The 19,465-nt window shown below is 44.4% G+C and overlaps 1 protein-coding gene across 5 annotated transcripts in view; it reads right to left on the reverse strand.

The window, feature by feature from the left end:
* The window catches only part of SLC45A1 (solute carrier family 45 member 1), a 139,877-nt gene that overhangs the window by 92,730 nt on the left and 27,682 nt on the right, over positions 1–19,465 (reverse strand). The window contains exon 1 of one of the 5 annotated variants that reach the window (XM_034753196.1): positions 26–92. The exons of 3 other annotated variants lie outside the window; for them this stretch is intronic. The gene's annotated coding sequence lies outside the window, so the exon portion shown is untranslated. Of the gene's footprint in view, positions 1–25; positions 93–19,465 lie in introns of those variants that run through there. One more of the 5 variants, XM_034753204.1, reaches the window with a different exon arrangement.

The following is a 19,465-nucleotide window of genomic DNA, read 5'->3' on the forward strand; positions in this document are numbered from 1 at the left end:
CCCCTTCCCCCAGGCCCGTCCCTACCTCTCTCTGCCGGCTCTACGGAGCAGCCAGCACCCTGCGCTCGGCTCGGCTCCCGCTCGCAAGGGCCGTCGCCGGCAGGGGGAGGAGGGGCCGGAATACACCACGTTGTGGGAAGAAACAGGGGAGGGGGGAATCTTGGCTGCCGCAGGACCAAGCTTCTGCCCCCGCAGGGGAGAGCGGTGGGCGGGGGGCCTGAGTGGGGCGGGGGGTCGGGACCCCCCCACACCGCTCTCCCCTGCGGGGGCAGGAGGTAAAAGCTTGGTCCTGCGGCAGCCAAGTTTCCCTCCTCCCCCACTTCTTTCCCCAGCGTGGTGCATTCCGGCCCCTCCTCCTCCCCGGGCAGGCAGCGTGCCACTCAGAATCGGCCGTAGGTTGCCGACCCCTGCTCTAATCTATAGAGATATGTATGTGATATGGAAATGAAGGCCTTTTAACTCTTAGAATCACATATGTATAAGAACATAACAGCCATACTAGGTCAGACCAAACGTCCATCTAGCCCAGTATCCTGTCTTCCAGGTGCCCCAGAGGGAATGAACAGACCAGGTAATCATCAAGTGATCCATTCCTTGTCGCTCCTTCCCAGCTTCTGGTAAACAGAGGCTAGGGATACCATTCCTGCCCATCCTGGCTAATAGCCATTGATGGACCTATCTTCCATGAATTTATCTAGCTCTTTTTTGAACCCTGTTATGGTCTTGGCTTTCACAACATCCTCTGGCAAGGAGTTCCACAGGTTGGCTGTGCATTGTGTGAAGAAATGCTTCCTTTTGTTTGTTTTTACACCTGCTGCCTATTAATTTCATTGGTGACCTATAGTTCTTGTGTTATGAGAAGTAGTAAACAGCACTTCCTTATCTACTTTCTCTACACCAGTCATGATTTTATAGACCTCAATCATATCTCCCCTTAGCCGTCTCTTTTCCAAGCTGAAAAGTTCCAGTCTTATTAATCTTTCCTCATATGGAAGCTGTTCCATATCCCTAATAATTTTTGTTGTTCTTTTCTGAATCTTTTCCAATTCCAATATATCTTTTTTGAGATGGGGTGACCACATCTGCACACAATATTCAAGATGTGGGCGTACCAGGGATTTATATAGAGGCAACATGATATTTTCTGTCCTATTTTCTATCCCCTTCTTAATTATTCCTAGCATTCTGTTCACTTTTTTGACTGCCGCTGCACATTGAGTGGATGTTTTCAGAGAACTATCCACAATGACTCCAAGATCTTTCTTGAGTGGTAACAGCTAATTTAGACCCCATCATTTTATATGTATAGTTGGGATTATGCTTTCCAATGTGCATTACTTTGCATTTATCAACATTAAATTTCATCTGACATTTTGTTGCCCAGTTACCCAGTTTTGAGAGATCCTTTTGTAGCTCTTCGCAGTCTGCCTGGGTCTTTAGTAATTTTGTATCATCTGCAAATTTTGCCACCTCACTGTTTATCCTTTTTCCAGATCCTTTATGAATATGTTGAATAGGACCGGTCCCAGAACAGACCACTGGTGGACACCACTATTTACTTATCTCCATTCTGAAAACTGACCATTTATACCTACCCTTTGTTTCCTAGCTTTTAATCGTTACCAATCCATGAGAGCACCTTCCCTCTTATCTCGGGGCAGCTTACTTTGCCTAAGAGCCTTTGGTGAGCATGTGCAGAAAGTAGCATGTGCAGAAACTGTGTTAGGAAATGAGTTATCTGATTAGTTTCTACATAAGTATCAGTTTTTGGGAAAGACATCTTAAAAAAAAAGAAATTTTAGAGTGGGGGAAAAAAATCTCCTTCTGGCAGTAAGGGATTTGCTTATAAATTAAAGTTTTAAGGAAAACAGCCAGTATATAAATGAGAAAAGCTGCCTGAAAAGGCTGATGCCTTATTTACTACTGATTCGTTTTCTGAAAAAAAGGTTCTTTTGTTTTAGAAATCACTGGTAAATAGGAACAGATGACTGATGTAGGAAAATATTTTGATTGCACATGTGACTTTTCTTTGGTTCGATATGTCTGTGTCTTAACTCGGAATGAATAGGTTAGAAAAGCACAAGTTCATGTCTCTGTCAGTGAGATTGACAAACTGGATAATGGAATAGGTCACTGCCTGCCTCAGGCTTGTATGCTGTAAAGTGAGTGTGCCTCAGACAAGTCACTTCACTCTGCAGAGACATGGGCTAATTGTGTCATTTACATAACATCACTGACAACCTGACCCATTGGAGCATAACAGCAACAGCTTCATACACAGCTGGTGCCTCCTCATCTGACTTTCATCCCAGCAGCTTCCTTCTGGCCAAGAAGATAAGGAGAGGAAACAATGAAGGCTGCATGGGAGTGAGTGTGTTCCTGAGCTCTGTTCCTAAAATGTGTCTCATTCAAGTAAATCTGTGCTGTCCTGTCACCACTGAGGGATACAACAGGATCAGGAAGAAAGTTATTTTAGGTTGGGGTTTTACAAGGTTATTTACCATTATTACCCTCCCAGGAACACATAATCATGGTTGAAGGGTGGTTCATTGTATGTAGGGTGACCAGATGTCCCGATTTTTATAGGGACAGTCCCAATATTTGGGGTTTTTTTTATATATGGGTTCATATTACCCCCTCCTAGCCACTGTCCCAATTTTTCACTCTTGCTATCTGGTCATCCTAATCGTACTGCTGACCTGCAGTTGATCCATGACAGGGTAGTTTGGTTTGGAGGGAGAAGCAGCTGACTGAGAGATCAAACCAGAAAATTTGTATTCACATTATGTGAATGCCAAAGAAAAACTAGTCAGATATTGAGAAAGAACACATGATCTTGCTATGAAGTCCTGTCCATCATGTTTAGAACTGGCAGTCTTAGGCTTTTTTTAAAAAAGAAAATGAAAACAATTTGCTGTCTAGAAGTGTAACTGCGCTAAATCCAACGAGGTCAATGGCAGCCAGAGGGTTTTGCTTTATCTTACTAGTCACCTGTCTCCTACAATCCCATCAGCACAATTGCCTTGAATCTATGGCTTTGTGCTTCATACAAATTCTATTTTCAGTTCCACTGGTTAGATCAGAGTAATCTTTTTGATTTAGTGGAGTTATTCTGGATTGGAATCAGTATCACATAGAAGAATTCAGGATGTAGTTTTCACTGCAAGGAGAAAGAGAGTGAGATGCCTAAGTGTTTTGGGAAAACATAATAAAAAGTAAAAGCCAGAATGTTTGGCTTATCCCAAATGTCAAAAAGATAAAATATATTTGTGTGTGAATAGCTTTGCACAGATTAGTGTAAGAGCTCAACAGCCTTAAGAATGTAAAATTATGACCCTATAGGGCAAGGTTAGATATCCCTTGGAATCTGGCTTTTAATTTTCTGAGTAATGGGAGAAGCTATACAAAAATAAAATAGTAGAAAAGCATCAATACACTTTAAAGTAAGTATAATAATGTTGAGCTATTGTCTGTGGTCCCACTGGGTAACGATGTGGTGTGCATAGATGGCTTTATTGTGTCTGCACCCAATGGGCTCTATGGGAAAAGGCCTGCCACTTCCTCTAATAGATTTTTGTGTGTGTGTGTGTGTGTGTGTGAGTGCCAAAAGGCAAAGCCTCCCACAGTTGTCCTATGTGTTCATTAGCACTGCAAGGCAGCACGAAAAAATGTAAGCAGGCAGTGTCTAGATTTTCTTTAAATAAATTTAGAATCCTGTTTAAAGGAATGACTTGGGAAACACTTACATGCCCTCCCATGTAAACAGCTCCTGCCTCATTCTTTGAGATTTCATCATGTGAGCTATGGAGAAGAAACAATGATGTAATGTTTCAGCAGGCTAAAGTCACCTGAACTAACCACACCGAATTTGGGCAGAAAACTTGTGCCATATTTGCTTAGGGAAATGTTCTGACATCTCTCATCAGTTCACATCTAATCTATGCCCCTGGTTAGTAAATAGGTCACAGAGAGTTTCTATTTGCAGTTTTGTTGTGAAACTTTCTGCGAATTTTCTCATAAAGGTTACATGCAGCACAGTTTCTAGGGCAATTGACTCCATGGAATCATGATTTGCCTCCCTGTTATGGGTCTGCTGTGAATTGCCTTTGATGTGTGCTTTTGACAGATTTTTTGGGAGGAGGGAAGTGACAGTAATTAAATGTTCTAGCCAAGGCTAAAAAATACACTCCCCAAATTTCTATTGCATAGATGTTCAGTTTCTTTTCAGGTCAGTATAGAATATTCCATCCTTTCAAAATTCAGGGCTGCTGTTAAACAACTTGCTGTTCTTTGTTTTGTTCATTAACATTCACCCAGTTCAATCAATAATCACTTTTCTGGAGCTGAACAAGAATATCTAATTATTGGCTCCAGCTCTAAATTTTGCCCTAATTTTTCTGACACAAGCCCTATCATGTTCTGCATAACACGTTCTGGCCATTTTTAACCACTTCACAGCTAAAGCCTTAGTTGTATAGATTCTCTGTCTGTCCTTGTCATGCATTGCAGCAGGGAGTTGCCATTATTTATTTTTGTTCAGTACTAATAGTTTATTTGGGACTGTATGAAACAGAAATCTGGAGACCTTAATCTAAAACACAGACAATACAGTCCAAATACAGTCCTACATACAAGGGACACTGGTGAAGGGCAAAATTCATGCAGCAGTGAATTATTTTTAAAAGTAAATTCTGTGTTCTGGGCTTGATGCTTTATTACTGGGTAGTCTCTAGGAGTCAGTTTTAGGAAGGTATTTGAATGGGGTAAAGGAGGTCACTTGGTAGCCACTATACTGCAGAAGAATTTTTTTGTATATTTAAACATCTTTATATTCTCTAATTTCCTCCTCAGTGTGTAGAAATATGTGTTCTGGGCTCAAAGCAAGGCCCGTGAAATTTGTTTCATGTTCCCTCCCTGGGTTGATTTTTATATCGGGGGAGTCCATTTATTGTTGTTTTAATTATTTATTGTAAAGCATCACATTTAAATCTCAGGAATAGTATTTAAACTCTGCTTTAATGTTGCAAACTCTTGAGATTCATAAGGCATTTCCAGTATTTATGAAACAGGTTAGCTGAACTAACACAAATATGTAAACAGAAGGCTCCAGGAAACTGAAACACCGATAATTACTTGAAATTGAATACCAGATTACACATATAGACAGTACAATAGGCTGATGAAATGAAGCCATTCATTACATGTTCCACTTTCAGAGCTATTTGCTGGCTGGAAAGTTAACAAGCTTTTGCTCTGAGCTGCAGCTGCTCACTAGGTTGACCTGCTGCTGGGTAGGAAGTTATTCAAATAATAATCATGTTGCCACCCCTGCTTTCCTGGTTCTGCAGCTTATGATTAATGCTGTCAAGTCACTCACAACATTTCTGGGGCAGGCACTTCATTTGGAGCTTTGATACATGCTGCTCAATAGAAAAATATCTTCTAATCCAAAACAATGCAATCGCCCAAGTGCCTTAGAAAATCCCTGCTCCTCTAGTTAGATATTTTAGTTAGTGAAGAAGGATGGGGAAATACCTTCCAGTTTGGAGTCAGCAAGAAATAGGGTGCTATGTGCCAACTAACAGCAAGGAAAGGGAAGACAGCTAGTGGTGTCTGAGGGACAAGCACTGGTATTGGCAGCAAGCCGCAGTCTCAAATAGCAGCACCTTTGCTATTCAGGACTTATCTACACTAACAAGTTTCTGCGCAGTAAAGCAGCTTTTTGCGTTCAAACTGTAGACGTGTCCACACTGCCAGCCACTCTGTGCGCAGAAACTCCTCAGTTGCAGCGCTGCAAAAAACCACCTTGATGAGAGTCGTAAGGCTATTTGTGCAGAGGCTCCAGCACTCTCTTGTCAGTGTGAACACCTGGTTGCTTTCTGCACTGTAATTGACCTCCGGAGCTGTCCCATAATGCCTCAAATGAGCGCTCTGGTCATTGTTTTGAACTCAGCTGCCCTGGAGACATGCACCTCTTCCCTTTCAAAGCACCTTTTCTGACAGCTGTTGGGTGCTGTGCTGATCTGCTCGGGGACATACAGCAAACCATTAATGTGGAATGCTCATGCTGTTGAACACAGAGGCAGGTGTAGGGATGTGTGTGTGTGTGAGAGAGAGAGAGAGAAAGAGAGAGAGTGCTGTGCAGCGAACCCAGGGAGGGAGGCGAGGGCTGATGTCGGAGTTCCCCCGCCCCCTACCTCAGGACTGGCTTCTTCCTGCTGCTGCCTGAATTTACAAGACAGCATGCTGACACACACTCTGTCCCCCAAAACACAGTCTCTCCCCCCCTCATACATACACACACACACACACACCTGTCACACACGCTTCCCTCCACCCCCACCCCTTCAGTTGAAAAGCAGCTGGCAATGTAGTAGAATGCCCCTGGAACAACGGGATTGGGAAACCTGCATCATGTGATACTGTGCCTGCCCCATGAGGCCTTGCAAACCCTTCCCAAAGCGCCCTGCGTCCAGTTGCATAGTGGGATAGCTACCACAATGCACTGCTGTCTTTGCCGTTGCAAGAGCTGCTAATGTGGCTGTGCTCCAACATCACACAGAGCACAGTGTGGACATGAACAACGGTTTAATTCCAGCGTTTTAATAAAAGTGGTATAATTTGTGGCTCAGAAACTTGCCAGTGTAGACATACCCTCAGAGATCTTCTGACACCTCAATGTGACTGGAACAACACATGCTTCTTTCTGTGCTAGAACAACTCTGAATACAGTCTGCACTTCACTTTCTCCCCTTCTGGATTGAGATATTGAAGCTACGTTTCATTTGAGCATGCTGCCCCTTTTGGAAAGGTTGTACATAGGATCACAACATGGAATATATCATTTTTCCACACGATTTTTTTCTCTCAATCTCCTAAACTTTGAGCCTTAAGGATTCACAAGTGTCTTCAGGCCTTCTGGTGTAATTATGCCTGTGACACTTGGGGGTCAACCCAGACTAGTAAGGGGTTCTGTCACTCCCTTACTGTGCAACTCTGGGTGCCTTCAATATGCTATGCTGATGTGGCTCAGCACTAACAGCCAGAAAACAAGCATGCAGGTCATACCCTGGCTTTCACCACCTGGTTACTTTTTCAGAGTGACCCCAATACCTTCAGAGTCCTGAATTTCCCCCAAACCACCTGCCCATGTGACCATCTGCTGAGGTTCCCAAAATTGTGAACTATTCTCAGCCTCAGCAAGTAAGAGTTTTGCTGTGTAGCAACTCCCTGCCACATCAACTTGTCTGCCTTGTCAGTAAACTCTTCAGGACTCTGCCCACCCAAACCTTGCCTTGCAGGTAACAAACAGTGAACCCCAACTCCCGAGTGTCCCAGAAATGTCTCCTTGTAGTGGCCAGCCCTCTCCTGGAACACTCACAGAAGTTAAGTTTGTTGCCCCTTAAATTAATGATCTTCAGTGTGTAGTCTATTTAAACTGGGGTTTGACAAACACTCATTTCAATTACAGCATTGAACTGGTTTATGGTAAAAGTAAAACAAGTGTATTTAACAAAAGGACATAGGATTAAGTGATACCAAGTATAAGGAATAAAGATAGAAAGGAGTACAAGCAAACAAAAGTAACAATATGCTTCTAAGACTAAAACATAATTTCAGCAAGTTACAATCTTTGCCTAAGCAGATTTCTCATCTAAACTCAGTATCCAGAGACTTCAATCCCCTGGGTTGAAAGATCAAAGGTTCTGTGATTTCACAAGCTCTTGTCCCTTCCACTTTTTGCCTCTTTGATATCGCTCCAACGTTCATTGTCTCTGTTTCAAGAGGGAAGGAAGCTTCCTGCTGTTCTTCCTTTCCTATGGACCTTAATCCCCCTGCTGATTCATATGAAAATTGGGCTTCCGTTGTTTTGATTCCACACAGATTAATTTACATTGGAGACAGGTAGATAGCTGCCTTCTCTCCTGTCTGAGAGAGAACCTGTTTCTCCCTGTGTATGGTCAGCCTTTAAAGCGTAATATTGGTGAGTAGCCACAATTCCTCCTATCGTGTTAATGCAGACATTTCACAATTATCTCAATCAGCAGTGTGTCACTAGCTTTCATAAAAGACCATACTTGATACACATCTATATGGCAATGTTGCTTCAATTGCTTATCATTTGAAGTTCTACCCTCTGCCTTTACAGTTAAGAGGCTATCTCCCCCCAGTTACTAGTCTGATGGTTTTGTTTACCTTTTATGTAAATGTACCTTTATTGTCTCTGCCTGTTGACCAGGCTGGTCAGACAAGCAAACACCCATTCCTTTGCCAAAGCAGATTGTGCTTATGTATTGCTTGCCAAACACATTTTAAGAACATAATTCTTTGTACACATCACATATATACAGCACATAAGAATATTAATGATCAATGAGTTATTAGTTTTCTAATGATATATTACATGCAACTTTTTGAGTGTAAGGAGTATGTCAGACCTGACAAGAATTGTTGTCAGAGTAGTGAACCACAAATGAGTCTCTGTGTCACAATACCCGTAAACGCTCCAAGAATAGGGTCTTCCCCTTCTTTGAATTACTGCCAGGATTTTCCACTCTCCTCCTGTTGAGCTGCCAGCCAAGGCACCTCAACCTCATTTGTCTGATCTTCAGTCAAAATCAAGTGCCAACCAGCTGGCCATAAAGTACTCTAAAATTCTCCAAATGTCATCTGCCTTTCAACCTGAGCAGCCTCCAAACCCATTGGTGCCCCAGCCTTCAAGTCCGAGCAGCCCTTAAAGGGCCACAGCCATCCAGCCAGCAGCAGCCATTTGTTCTAGGCAAAAGTTTTAGATGAAAGGTGTTTACCCCATATTCTGAGCATTGTAAAATTGTCTAAAAATAGTGGTAGAGGATGAGGGACTCGCCTTTCATCTCTGGAGAATGGTTCAATTCTTGGCTCAGATCACAAAAGAAGTGAGTTTGGGGGGGGGGGGTCTCATCCCTGTGTCTACAGTACATTAATCCAGATCACCCTATTGCCTAGTTTGAATGGCAGTCCGCTCAATAGAGTCCATGGACTGGGTTATCTGGAGGGCTGCAGATGAGGATTGACAGGTATTGGCAGAATGCAGAAGGGCCCCAAGACTGGAATAGCAGGAGTCTGTGGTTTAGGATTGAAGGGCATTGGCCAAGTTGTTTGCAGAGGGAGGTATGGGCTAAAATAGGGAACCTGGATAGAGGGGCATTGGCAAAGGTATGTCTCTGGGGAGGCTGAGAGTCAGTATTAAAGGACATCAGCAGAACTGGGGCACAATACTTGTCTAAACTCTTTCTCATAGTGTAGTACAAAATGTAGAGGTTTACACTAGGTTCTCTGCGGTTATACTTCAGTGATAGCGCTCTGGCATTGCTATACAAAAACGGTTTCATTTGTTCTTTTTTTGATGATTGGGTATATTTTGAACAGAATGAACCTTTGTCCCTTTGTGGTGTTTTTTTTTTTAGCAAATTGCATGGGTCACTAATCACAAAAGAGCACTATGAAATGCAGTCTGGCGTTTTGTTAATGATACACCATATGTTTGTTCACTCTCTTTAATCACATGATCTGTTGCTCTATAGAATATCCTGTCTGTCTGGCCTAAACCAGTTTGGAGGGGAAGGTATTTTGGACTCAATCCAGATATATACTGTATGTCTTGGTTTGGAAATTGTATGTCAGTTCTAAACCGGTTGGTACAGTTCATTTTAACTTTTATTTACTGTATTCTCAACATTGTCTTCACTGCAATAATATTTCATCCCCAAATTTATGTTAAATAGACCACTGAGTGGCATAACTTGAGTTATACACCCAGGATATATGGTTTGGGGGTATTTCTGGCTACTAAAAATTTGTTCTAAACCTCTCAGATTTATAATACATAATATTTGAGAGGGGTGGAACATGTTATGAGAAAAATTAACACCAATTTACTAATGCTGCAAATGGCTCGCATAAGGTAATGTTGCCAAATGAACTGATAACTGTCACATCAATGATGGGCCTTATTATCCATACACCTATATCTGGTCATTGTACACATTGTACGCTACTGCAGTGAGAGAAGGGAGTATTCAGAATAATATAGGATCACCTATGTGTTCTCCTCCAGCTCATTCATGTTTTCACAAACTACCGCAGATCATTATTCATCTTGGTCATTCCCTTTCTTTGATATTTTTTTTTTACAACCAAAAATTCCTTAGCATCATAATTAAGTAAGACATATTAGTACAGAAGGAGTGTATCACAAAGATTGGAATTGAGCCCATCGAGTTAACATTTTTTCCTCCTAACCTGTGTAGTCCATAGATAATGAAAAATGTGTACCTGCATATATGATACCAAATTTCCTCTAGATTTCCAAATCTCAGCCATGCCTCATGATTCCCCAGGAACTCAAAAGTTCAATTTTTTTAAAAAACTAAGAAGGATCATTACTGGGAATTCTAAAGATGTTAACAACATTTGGCAGTTAAGATTTCTGAGCAGTCGCAATTCTGTTAATAGTCTAAGAAAATTTGTTTCCAATTTCCAAGTCTCTTGTGAAGTCTCACTGTGCAGCCCATCCAGGATCTCCGTAGAGGTGTTCCGTGCTAGAGTTATTTCAGTTGGCAGCATGACAATCAAGGGCACTTCACAGAACCCAGGGGCTCTTTCGGAGATTACTGTTGAGATTCTGTGCTGCACTTGTAAAAGACTTAGCACAGAACGCACAGTTCAGGAGGAGGGGAAGAGTGGGGTTGAAGTAGCTTTAAACCACCTTTGTAACCTCCCTTCCAGTTCTGGGCTGCTCTGGGGACTCGCACAGCCCCGAGCAAAACTTAGGGCTGCCAAAGTTATCCAGCCTGTTCCTGGCTGTCTATAGGACACAGTACTGCACAGAGTCTCCACAGGACTATCTGCAGACCTCCCACAGATGTAACCCTCTCCCCTCAGACATGTTCCCTGCATACCACCTGTGCTGGGGAAGGGTGGAGTCCTTGAAAGACATCCTGCAGCTGTCTTCTCAGTTCCTATGCTGGGGGAACTCTTTCCTGGTGTATCAAAGGTTTTTCTACCCCCTTTACATCTCTCCAGCTGTCTTACCCAGCACACAGATACACAGCGAGGTTGAGAATCTCACCCCAACTCTGATTTTGCAAACTCCAATTTTACAAACAATAATAATTTTTTAAAATGCCTCGGTCACTTTGCCCTATAATCTGCCACTGCCAAAGGAAGCCCGGAGCCTGGGCTGCCAGGTGGACGGGGGAAGCAGTGCTGGGGAGAAGTCCCTTCTCCCCAGCGGCCCCTGACCAGCAGCCATGGGATGGGGGAAGCCCCCTTCCTCTACAGCGCTCCCCAACCCTGACCCCATCCCCCGCCACAGCCGTGGGACAGGGGAAGCCTCCCTCCGCCAGCAGCGCCTAACTCCATCCCCAGCAGCAGCCGTGGGATGAGGGGCTCCAGCGGCCCCCAACCCCGTCCCTGGCAGACAGTGCGGGACAGGGGAAGCCCCCCAGCAGTGGCCCCCAACCCTATCCCTGGCAGAATCTGCAGGGGGGCAGAGCAAGCCCGCGTGCCCCAACTGCTCTCCAGCAGAAGCATGAAGTGGGCAAGGCGGGAGAAGCCCCAGCGCCCCAACCCTGGTCCCCCGCAGAAGCACGGGGGTGATAGGGGAAGCTCCAGTATCTGGACCCCGCTGCGGCCCTAGGACTGGAAGAGCTCTCACTCCCCACTGAAGTCCCGGGGCCGGGGCATGAGGAGAGAGCTTCTCTGGTCTTGGGGCTGCAGTGGGGTGGGTGGGGGCATGGAATGGGGAAGACCCTGAGTGGAACAGGTGTGGGCCCTGGGGAAGGGGCAGAAAGGGGTGCGGCTGTAGGCACTTGAAAGACCATGGACAAAACTACCAGTTTCAAGGACTTCACCTCCTGTCTCCAAGGAAGCAGCAAGCTGTTTTCCCAGGAGACTAAAGAGTTCAAAGCCTCTGAGGATGGAGAGTTACATGTCCAAAACTGTCTAGTGGGACATGCTGACACAGAGGGAGACTATGCAAAGAAATTGGGCCTTCCCAGATCCAGAGAATGGTAAGCCTTAGGATAAAGCTAGATATTCATACAGTCTGTTTTATTGTGTTTAAGAGATATTTTGTCTTAAATGCTTTTGTCCTAAATAAATGGTACTTTGATTACTACCATCATTGCCCCAAAAGGAACAGAACTGCAGCTTCTGAGCCTAAGTCAAACCTGCTGAGACTTTCGTGGTTCGTACCAGGGGAGTGCCAGGCATGGTCAGTCTGAAAGTGAGGGAATCACATGATTCCATGCTGAGCCAGGTGATGGTTTGAGTCATGAGACCGGAAAAGGTGGTGCTCTCGATCGGACCCCCAGAAGGAGTCAGAGCTACAGGTACAGTTATCCCAATAACTGTGACAGCACATTTTTAGGGCTGAAGTCTAACTGCTTCCACAGTTTACTCTGGAGTCAAACCTCGTGGTAATGTTGGTGACTTAAAAATTCACTCATAATACTCTATATTGAAAATTAAGTAAGTACTTGAGAGTCCTTCTGCTCTCTGACTGTGAGAGATCTGCACATCCCATGTAACAATTCTACTTCGTACAGGACATTACCAGGGACCCAACAACACACTACTTGTGTTTCTGACTAGATGCAGGTCTTGCCCTCTGCAGGGCATGGCTTTCTTCTGCAGCAGATCCATTAGCATTGCCAGTGAAGAGGATTTATGCAGGGAGAGACGAGACTAGCATTCATCCCACAATAAGGCCGATTGTCCCAGGCTACCACATTCAGTTAAATGTTTACTTTTTTGTTTCACAACTGAACAAGAAGTGAAAGGTCAGAGAGGCCCAAATGCAGTGCAATGCCTTTTTCATTCATCTATTCACCTCTGGCCAAGACTCCAGCAGGAGACCATTGCTTTCCAGTCTTTTCCAGGAGGCTGAGGCATCAGATAGTAAATTAACACTCAGACAGTTCTTCCAGCCTAGTTTTGCACTCCTGTAGAAATCTCAGAAATCTGAAACTATTCTGACAAGATTATATAAAGAGGAATTATGGGAATATTTTTTCAATCCTTCCCCTTTTTAGCCGGGCCTCAGGGTTTGTTAATGGAGAAACTCTGACCTCTTGGAATTGCCCCTCAGGGCTGACCTTTTGGCCACACTTGAAAAAACTTTTTTAGCAAAGATAAAAGCTATTAACATGCAAAGCTTTCCACAACCCGAGATAAAACTTTCCCCTGGCCAGTCACAATGGTTAAAATTCTACCCACAGAAATTCAGACTCCTTCCCAGTGGAATTTACAAACATCTACCAAGTGCAAATGAGACCAGCAATAGAGGCTCATTGGGAATGGGACTCCATGGCCTACCCACTGGTTATGAGATAATTAATTGCTTTTTGCTCCTGCAGAACTTGAAACATTCATCAAGCTGCCTATTTGTTTGTGCAGTCACGTGAGCAAAGCCAAACTGCTTGGACAACTAGTCTAGTCACATGGATCCGAAAGAGCGCTCTCTCTCTCTCTCTCTCTCCCAACTGAACTCAGATAAGAGAGAAAATAATTTAATTTAGTTTACTGATGACCTCCCAGCATGGTTGGTAAGGTGTTTCCGAGGGAGGATATACAGTATACCTCTACCTCGATATAACACTGTCTTCGGGAGCCAAAAAATCTTACCGTGTCATAGGTGAAACCACGTTATATTGAACTTGCTTTGATCCACCAGAGTGCGCAGCCCCGCCCCCCTGGAGCACTGCTTTACCGCGTTATATCTGAATTCGTGTTCTATCGGGTCGCGTTATATCGAGGTAGCGGTGTATGTAGTTATTAGACAGACTGGGACTGTGTAATTTCTAGTAGTGATTCTCCAGCAATTTGAAAACACATGGTTCAGCATGGTGGTGAGAACCCAGACTGTATAGTGTGGCTGTGAATGACTGTATGGGGTAGACAGGAGGAAGAAAAATATAATTTATCATTTGTAAATGTGCTGTACAAAAGAGAGTATCAGTAAAACTTTAAATGTGATGATTAACTTGCAGCTGGGCTCTACAGAGACCAAAAGGAACCTTCCATTCACCTTCAGTTAACTTAGTTTAGCTGAAGTACAGGAGACAACTTTCAGATTTTGCCAGTGTGTGGAATGTCCTGAATCACAAAGAGGCAGCAAGGGAGAAGTACCAGTCTCCTGCATCTGTCATCATTAAGTTATGCAATATACTTTTTTTTTGGCCAGGGGGGGCGTGTTATTAAAAATCTCAACTGAGCCATCTGTCTGGAGTAATAAACAGAAGCAGGAACTGATTTTTGAGGATCCCAAACCTTCTGTGTTAGGCAGGACAAGAAATTTGTTCTTTGCTCTGTGATGCTCTCAGTAGGGAGTTCAACTCTGGTGAAACCTGGACTAATTCCTTGATCATAGTCTGAGTGAGGCATTGCCTCAGGATAGAGGTTGCTATAATCTATTATAACTAGAATGTATTAGTGCCGTCATTTGCACTCTTCTCCAAGGGCCCACTTGTGTCTCACTGAAGCTGAGTATTAACCGGGGCAGGGCCGACCCTATGGGTGGGTGATGTGTGTGACTGCCCAGAGCGCCATGGTCAGGGGATGCTGTTGAGTGCCGCAAGCTGGTGGGCCTATGAATGCAAGTGAGCTTAGGGCTGGAGCACCTGGCCAGCTAGGTGGGGGGCTGGTGATACCACCTGGAGCTGCCAGCCTGGTGGGGAAGTGCAGGCAGCAGGGCTTGCCCTGGCGGAACCAGCAGCCCAGTCCCTGGGTCCCCCCTTCCTGTGGGCATGGGTGGTGGCCATGCATCTGCTTTCCTCCAGGTAGGTGGTCAAGGGGTATATGGATGGGGAGCCCCTGGGCTCAGAAACTCTTCCCTGTGCAGCCTGGCCAGGCTCTGAGGCCAGGTGCTGGTCCTCCCTGTGCTGCACGCTGCTGTTCTCAAACTCGCAGGAAGGCACCAAAATACAAGTTCACCCGTAAGGCCGACCAGGAGCATAAGAACTAAGGGTACTTTGAAGCTTCCACCCATTGACATTCCAGACAGGAGGAACAGGAATTGAAAGTCTCCTGTACATCCCCTGGCCAATAAAGCTGTCCTTCCTCAGACATCCAGTGCAGGGCAGTTCAGGAATCAGTCAGTTGCAGGATCCCAAGAAACCAGGATGCCAGTAACTGATATCAGACCTCTCCAGTTTGGGGAATTTGATCTATTTGACAGAGCATATCCCTTCACCGCTCAAAGTGGGGTTATTGCTGTATACACACAGAGAAATTCTGAAATTGGAAGATGAAAACTCTCACTCACATGATAGAACCATAATGGAACCATTGGTTTTGTTTGTTCTGTGACAGATTTAAGTCTTGGAGGCCACACACATGCAGGGAAATGACCAGTGCATAATTCTGAGTCTACAGACATAGTCGGATCCTGGTCCCATTGAAGTTGGTGAAAGAATTACATGTCTGTCTCATCTTACACTGGGGTTACATTCCGCAGTCAGCGCCTAAAGCGAAAATCACATATAGTCAAAATTACATTGAGTGTAATGGCGGGCGAAATCACCCACACTACAGAAACAGTATTTAAATTGTTATTTTTCTCTTTGTTTTTTGTTTTGTTTTTGCCGACCATGTAAAGCTGAAATCGCACATGTTAAATGCGCCTAAGATGCGACAGACCTGTACCATTAACTTCCATGTCATCAGGATTTGGCACACAACTGGTAAAATTACAAGCTTCTTGAGGGTTGTGTTCAGGGATTGCTCAGTTCTGAAACAGGCAAGATGTGCAAATTAAGCATATGTACAAAACTACTTGGTTTGGGAGTTAGGGGCATCTCCCTCTTGCAGGTTTGTATCTAATGGCTCCTGGACAGTCATGCTGGGTTCCTCCAGCTTTCATGTTCCTCTCCAAGCTCTCAGCCCCTGTCTCTTGTTAGAATTTGTAAGCAGACTGTTTCTCAGAGGCTTCTGCAGAGAAACCTGACTCCTCTCCAGTATGCTGGGCTCAGCTCAGGTCCTTCCCACTTTCCTCAGAAAGGAAATGATGATGAGCCAGGCTAGGCTACCATGCACACCTGCAGCTTACTCAGGGCCGGTGCTTCCAGTAGGCGACCCTAGGCGGTCGCCGAGGGCGGCAGGATTTGGAGGGCGGCATTTAGCCATCCTCGGCGGAAATTCGGCCGTGGGGGATCTTTCTGCTCTGGGTCTTCAGCGGAAATTCGGCGGCGGGTCCTTCACTCGCTCCGGGACCCACCACCGAATGCTCAGAGGAGGAGTGCTGCCGCCTAGGGCGGCAAAAACCCTGGCGCTCCTCCTGAGCTTACTGCAAAATAAGCTTTGCTGCTCAGTTCAGTGGGGAAGAAAATCATCTTTGACCTTCTATAAATATTTTGGCAAAGCAGCTCTCCTGAGACAAGATTTGTCTTTCCAAGTCAATATTACCATGTGGGCAAAGACAACACCTCTTCCTTTATTCATAAAGTTTTTATGTTCGGTGTGCTAAGCTGTCTTTGAGGTCTGAAAAGAACAACGCTGCATTTTTATAACACTTTTCATTTGAGGATATCAAAGTGGTTTAAAAACATATTAATGAACCATTTCAACCCCACTATATCACTCCCATTGTACAGACTGGGAAACTGAGATGCAGAGGCGTTAAGTGACCTGCATGAATGGTTTTTACATGATTGAATTTTCAGTCTTCCATTACTTAAAAAGGAACTAAGCTCATGTCACAAAGATGAAGCAATTGGGTTTGGAATTTACATTTTGCATCAAGGAGGTCATTGTCTCAGACTTGTTAAGTCTCTAAAGTTTGTGCACAACATGAAGTGTACATCTCAACTTTTCTCCAGCAGACTCAGAAAACCACCTGCCTGTGCCACAGTTAAACCATTCTCAGACAGCCAGTCCTAACTGATGACATAGGGATTTTACTAAACTAATCAAGAGATTTGGAAGGGACGCAGCCTTTCAGCTAGTACAGAATTTAAATGGAAATCTCCATATTGCTCTTTAAAATATGCTCCCAGTAGTTTGTGCAAAAATTAGAAGGCCAAGCCCTCTGCTTTATGTACAGGGGTATGTTCAGTGTGACTGGCTGTATGTATAACAGTGCAGTGTAAATAATACATCAGAACTGAGTCACTTACAGCTCAGTGACACTGAATGAAAAAGGAATGCCTCTCAGGCTGGTCACGTTGCCTAATATGGATGGGCAGGTAGATGTTATTGCAAAAGGCAGCATCAATGACCCAGATGAGCTCCTCCCCATCAGGAAATTGTTCCTGATCTTCTGGACAAGACAAGAAAGGGGATTTGGGAATAATTTTCTCTGCAGAGTCATCTGTAGTAGAACAGAACAAGTATAAATTCAACTTTGTGAAGGATCTGCAGAAACCCCAAAGCGATCTAGCACAGGAATTCTCAAACTCATTTGAGATATTGTTAAGGATTTTTCTCTCTCTAAATGTGGTTCTCTGTCTGAATCTATTTCTGATGGGACACCAAATCGAGAAAAGATTTGTTCCAGTAAAACACGAGTGGTGGTCAAAGCCATTGCATTTCTCGTAGGATAGGCCTCCATCCAGCGTGTAAAGACATCTACCACTACTAGACAATACAGGTTACCCTTTTTGGACCGAGGGAGTGGCCCTATGAAATCAATTTGAAGGCGGTACCAGGGACTGTCCGCCAGATGGTGATACATGAGATGCTTGATGGGCCTGGTATCGATGTTGTTCTCCGCACACCGAAGACATGATCTAATATGATGAATTATTTCCTCCTTCATGTTAGGCTACCACACCACTCTGGAAACCTATTCCAAAGTTTTGGATGCCACATAGTGTCCCTGGCTATGAGCTAAAGTTACTAGTTCTTTTCGTAGACTTACTGGCATAACCAGTACAGGTAATTCACAGTTCGGTGATGTTGCTATAATCAATCCATTTTTGTCCTTACATATATTATATTCTTGATGTTTCCCTGCTGTTAAAAGAGCTTGGAGATCTTTATCCTGTTTTTGCAGGGTCAAGATGTCATGGCCTGCTGACACATCTGGGGACGGCATCTTAACTACAGCAGCTGCAATAGGGGTCTTATCCCATGTATATTCTGATCCTAGCCTAGCAGCTTGTTTTGCTAGCTGATCGGCCTGATTGTTAAGCATGGCCAGAACCGACCCCCCTTTCGTACGGGCTTTTACTTTCAACAAGTAGGTATGACCCTCTCTTGATGAAGCTAACTGCCAAGCATGGTTTAAATAAGATGCATATTTGACAGACTTCCTATCTGTGGTGTTCATTCCTCTATTCTTCCAGATGGGAAGCCAGCTAGTAAGGGCTTGAACCACCCAACTAGAATCAGAACACAGACAGATATCTTCCTCATGTGCTACCTCAGACAATACTGCCAGTACCGCAATTAATTCTGCAGCTTGTGCTGACGGCGGCCTAACTGTACCCTGCAACACTTGCTGTGTCCCCTCCTTGATTGCAGCATACCCTGCAACAGGATGCCCTTCGTGGTAATAAGCACTCCCATCAACTGCCCAGAGAGTGAACCCTTCTCCTTGTACTTCTTCCCAGGATATTGCTAATAAGAATGGAGATAGTAAGTCTAAATCAGGATCTGGCAACGGACATTCGTGCTCATCTCCTTCGGTAATCAGAGCATAGGGAAGAATTCCCATATGGGGGACCTTCTCAGTACGTATATCCCGACTGATCAGACTTAGAGTCCATCCCGCCAGCCGGGGCGAGGATACCCTGTCCTCATTAATTCTTCCAGAGATGACATATTTTACTGGAGTATGGCATGTCCTCACCACAATGGGAGCTGTGCCAGTTAGATACTCCCAATGTGTTAGGGACCATACCAGGGTGAATACCTCGTGTTCACAAGCTGAAAACCTCGCTTCCACCTCACTGAGAGTTTTGGAACCATAGGCCACTAGTCTCAACTGGCCAGCTTGTTTTTGCAGCAAAACAGCTCCAATGCTTGCCGGAGTAGTTGCCAGGTGCAAGTAAAACGGCAGGCCTTGTTTTGGATAGGCTAGCGCTGGTGCAGCCGCTAGAGCCTTTTTAAGATCATTAAAAGCATTTTGTTCTTCTGTTCCCCACCACCAAGAGGCACCCTTTTTAAGGAGCTGATTTAAGGGCTTAGCAATTCCCGCATAGTTCTCGATGAATTCACGAGAAAACCCAGTTAATCCCAGAAACAACCGGAGAGCGGAAACATCTCTAGGGACTGGCAGTTTGGTAATAAGATCTACTCTGTTCTTATTCGGGGACTTCCCTTCTTGACCCAAGATAATACCCAAATATGACACAGTTTGTTGGACCAGTTGTGCTTTTTCAGGGTTCACTTTAAATCTGGTGTTTTGAATCGCCTTTATAACTTCTTCAAGGGCAGATAGATTTTGTTCCCGAGTCTCTGTGGCTATTAGAATATCATCGAC

The sequence above is a fragment of the Trachemys scripta genome, chromosome 19 (assembly GCF_013100865.1).
Source record: "Trachemys scripta elegans isolate TJP31775 chromosome 19, CAS_Tse_1.0, whole genome shotgun sequence".
Lineage (NCBI taxonomy): Eukaryota > Metazoa > Chordata > Testudines > Emydidae > Trachemys > Trachemys scripta.